The 4819-nt window shown below is 32.9% G+C and overlaps 1 protein-coding gene across 2 annotated transcripts in view; it reads left to right on the top strand.

Moving 5' to 3' along the window:
• The window catches only part of LOC101501349 (putative RING-type E3 ubiquitin transferase C3H69), a 15941-nt gene extending 11743 nt beyond the window's left edge, over positions 1–4198 (top strand). Inside the window, exons 7-8 of one of the 2 annotated variants that reach the window (XR_001144676.3) lie at positions 1896–1933; positions 3792–4198. The gene's annotated coding sequence lies outside the window, so the exon portion shown is untranslated. The remainder of the gene's footprint in view (positions 1–1895; positions 1934–3791) is intronic. The other variant, XM_004513232.4, reaches the window with a different exon arrangement.
• Positions 4199–4819: the final 621 nt, after the last annotated feature.

Raw genomic sequence — 4819 nt, 5'->3', positions numbered from 1 at the left:
TTTTTTTTTCGGTAAACCGTGTCTCAATTCCGGTTTACCCTTCTTTGTCGCTTTTTTTTTTTTTTTTTTTTTTTCTCGATGAACAGTACCGCGCGATGAACAGTACCGCGCGATGAACAGTGTCGCGCGATGAACAGTGAACAGTGGAGAAAAAAATGAACGAAAAAGCGACAAAGAAGGGTAAACCGGAATTGAGACACGGTTTACCGAAAAAAAAATCTCACCGAAGGACAGTGGGTCCCGGGGTAATCACGGTATAGGGTTGTCTCTCTTAATAGGCTCTAGATACCATGTTGAATAAGAGAAAATGAGAGAGACATATGGTGAAACCGTGTGTCTGAACTACACAACGGAGTCTGTTTTATATAGGCTCAAGGCAATAAATACAAAAATAAATATGGGAGATATTATCCCTATTTACATGATATGTAATAAATATAAATATATTTTCAACAATTACCATGATTAAAAGGCGAGGTAAACCTTGTTGGTTCATCTATAGATATTCTTCTCACAAAATTCCTATTATTTGTGAAATATCTCAACAAATCCAAGGTACTAGATTTGCTTCATCTTTTCCATCATTAAAAATGCTTCATAAAGCTAAAACAAATTTTAGAAGGATGTTTGCTTCTAATGAACAAGTTGTCTAGGGAAACTAAGGGGAGGGAAGAGGCACATGTTTTCCTCATGCTTTCATTTTGCAACCATGCGATTTTATTCTGAAAGTCATGGTTGGCTTCTCTTGTTCAATTACTTTGCCTCACCGTTGGCGATGGTGAAAGAAAACCAGCCACAAACTTAATTTATGATAAGATGAAAGTAAAAAAGAAGTTATGAAGTCTTTCAACAACAATGAAACCAAATACAAAGATGCATTTGCAATCACCGATAATAAATGAAACTTCAACAACAATTGCTTATGGCTGGTCACTTGTTGACCATGCAATTCTTGACAACCCATAAATGTTTTATTTTGAGGTCAATAATGTGTTGTTTTAATGCATTAAGAGGTTGGTGTCATTTAAAGGAGAAGACTTGAATTATTTCATTTCCGAACTTAGAATACTGTCATCCAATAAATACTTTTTGGAGCTGTCTATATAAAAGAAAAACACATTATATTTGCTATCTTCTTCCTCCAAATGGTCTTTTATTTTTTTACTATAAATTATCTTTAAGCCCAGTGTCTCTCTCGACCCTAGTTGTCTACATTATCTCTGCAGGATACCTGCATAAAAATGGCATGCTTTAATGTGAAAATTTATATTTATATTACAAGTCAATGCTCCTCCTGTTGTTTCTATGGTAGGTGCTTTTTTAGCAAACCATAAGCACTAGCACCAAAATTTTCTTAAATATTAGTTTGGTTGGCCTTGATCTTAGATTTATTAGTTAATTAGTTTAGAGGCTGATGTCTATTAACAAAATCATTAATTCTTGTTTCATTGAATTTCTATTGTCTATGCATATATACACTTATAATGTTCTCAATTTAGTGAGATTGTTTGTGTAAGCATTATTTGATTCTCCTGGTTCAACCGTAACAAAAACAAATCTCATCTGCCTTAAAACTGAACGTCCTTTCTTTCTTTCAGTCGCTAATGTTTATTTGTTGCCATTTTGTCTGAGTGTAATGTTTTGTTTCTTGCATTGATTAATGGATTGAAAAATGATAAAAAGTAGATCAGTGAAAAACAATTGAAAATTGAAATAAATTTTTATGGAAGAATCCTTATTCCCAAGTTATGCCACTGCCTATCAGTACCCCGTGTTTCATTATGTTATGCTGTTCTGTCATGGTGTGTGAGGACAGCTATTTTCTGGCATTGTCACTTACAAAGTATGATTTGTTTCTCCTAATTGATTTTTTATCTTATCTTTCCGGTTCCTAGGGGAAATGGGCTCTAGAAATCCGGAATTTAAGTGGGAGGTAAGTAAAATCTGACCAAAGATCATTCCAATTTCTAGCTAGGGTTTGAACTTGGGTTCTTTTGAACGATTTGCCTCTTATTGAAGCTCAATAACCACTTGAGTCCAAGACAATACTTCACTAAAAATATCCAACTATATCTTAAGAAATCATCATTGAATGTACCACAATATCAAAACACCCCCAAAAAGGTTTAAGATTTTCGTGGAGCTTTTCAATCCCAAGAGGGTAATCTAATGATAAGATGTGTTGCTGTTAGAACAGCTTCCTCTCTGAAGTTTTTTGCTATATTTTTCTCAAACAACTTAACTTTGGTTTAGAAGGTGTCTATTTTTCACTTCTTGTCCCATTGTGCTGTGGTGTTGACATATGAAGACTCGTAAATATTGCCCTAGTTTTTTTAACAGAAGGAAGCAAGAACATGATTGAAATTTGAAATAGTCCTTGGAATTGCCCGACAAATATTGTTATTCACCATTTCACACCAGCGAGATGAAATTTGGGAAAATTGTGGACTTCTGTTTTATGCTTAAGTAAGAAAACCCAAGTCACTCGAATATAATCCGCACTTTTGAAGTTAATTACAGATAGTTAAATCGTAGTTAGTGTAAGTGTGTAACCATACTATAATAGTCCATTTTCTATCAATGAATCATAATTCAGTTTCTATGTCGCTCAATTTTCTCTTCGAACTATACTTATATGATGGTATCAAGAGCTATTTTCCGGGCCCTGAAAATCAATTTCTCACCCCTGGTAGAAGATTCACCTGTTAATTCGAGATATTCTGGTGAATCAAATTCTCGCAGACCTTTCACTGAAACTCTGGTTTTTAGTCATTGAGTGTTGACTTGTCGTCTATTAACTTGAGAAAATGTGATTATTAGTGCTTGTTCACTCAAGTTGTTTTCTTTTTCCTGCAAAATAAAGTTGGGTTTCGCCTATCAATTGGTTTTTCGTCCAGGCTGTAATATTATTATAATCTAAGATTCTGTCAAATTTATAGTTTCATTAGAGGGAAGAAAAAATAACACTCTTAGCTGTATTAATGTTATTGTGAAAGACAAGACAAACATCTAAGGTTTATAAATTTTATATGTCCTGATAAAACATATTATAATTCTGTTGGAGAGACTTTGCGCAGCGGCAAGGTGTTGCCTTGTGACTGGTCATGGCTTGAAATCTTGAAAACATTCTCTCCACTTGCGGGGATAAGATTGCATACATCTACCCTATGTGCTGGAAACCTTGTGCACCAAGCTGCCCTTTTTTGAGAACATACCTATGTTGTTAATTCCAGATAGCGTCGAACCCGAAAAATGCTATAGCGGGATGGCTGCTATTGTGAAGACTAAAAAACAATATACAAAGTAAGCATAAATTCCAACAACATACATAAATACTAAAAATAGAAAAATATACAAAATTAAAGGGACAATCACACTTATTCATTATAATCAACTTTATCATTTTCCATCAAAATAAGTTCTAAATGTAATCATAATAACATAGTATTCAACATGACATCCCATTAAAATGACAAAATCAAGTCGGAAAATTAACCAAAATCATGCCTCATCGTCACTTCTAATTAGAGTGATTCCAAATTGCTATAGCGGATAGCAGGATGACCGTCATTTGCGGCCGCAGCTCGTAGGGAGATGACGTCATGCCGAACCCTAGAGCGGCACTGTTGACAACGTAGGAACATACATAATTTGAAATAGAAAAATAGAACTATTTCTAACAGATCATTTAATGTTATATATTATCATCAAATACAATCATGAAACTATGTGATATCTTCTAAATCTCTTACAGTTGCTAACTTTGATTTCTTTCTTTTTTGTTAAATCAGCTTCAAAGGTACTAGAGAAAATGCTGCAGTGTGCATTCCATTGTTATAATAAAGTGCATATGTAAAATGGTTAATGGAGATATATGCTTGTACAACGGAATAAATTCCAATAAGCTCTAACTTTTAAAGCATACAAAATGAAGTATGGAATGATTGGTGGGTGGTATTATAAACTACAGAGTGCATCATTTTAGCCATCTAAGACTCTTGAAAAAACATTTACTTTGTGTGGTGGATTTCATAGTTACTTTATGTAAAAGTTGATTTAGGGGATGAGGTTTTTTTTTGTTAGCAATAATGTGATTTACAAGATATAGGTGTTTATTTGTAAACTTGATTTTATTGCTTGGTGACATTGCACCAAGAACCTTGATTTTGTTATTATTACTTACAGGAATTTCTCAGGAGATTTTTGGTGTTCATTCATATACTAGTAGTAGTCAGTAGTGTAAATGAGTGAAGAATCACAGGAATTTGTCTTTCTGTCTTTTTTTTTTTTTTTTGCTATGCTAAAAATTTATTGAAAAAATAAATAATTGGGGGACATAAATCTAACTTACGAAGAAAAAAAAGTGTTAAATTTTTTTTTTCAAATTATATAAGTTTTTTGCTCCAGAAATTATATACTACAGTGTCTTTCACATATAATTTTTTTTCTTAGAAATTATTTCCGTAAAAGACTTTTCACTAGTACTAGTGATTTTGCAAGCTAATATTTGCTATCTTCTTGTCATCTTTGCGATTTGTTTTGCTAGCATATCTATTTAAAAAAAAATCCATGAATATCTCCAAGTCTTGAGAGATAATGGGATGAAAATTATCATGGATAACAATAAACTTGAGATATGTTGTACTTCTTGACACTATAATCTTTTAGACGACTTTCAAATTAGAAGAGATTTGATGGCATTTATTTATTTATTTATTAAATAAAGTTTAGATGAGTTGGATTTCAAAGTTCATCAAGATCAGGGTAGAGTTTAAGACTCAGAGGGTTGACAAAAATACTTGTAGATCATTTACCAAAG

This window comes from Cicer arietinum, chromosome 5 (genome assembly GCF_000331145.2).
Source record: "Cicer arietinum cultivar CDC Frontier isolate Library 1 chromosome 5, Cicar.CDCFrontier_v2.0, whole genome shotgun sequence".
Taxonomy (NCBI): domain Eukaryota; kingdom Viridiplantae; phylum Streptophyta; class Magnoliopsida; order Fabales; family Fabaceae; genus Cicer; species Cicer arietinum.
This window is presented reverse-complemented; position numbering and strand designations above follow the sequence as displayed.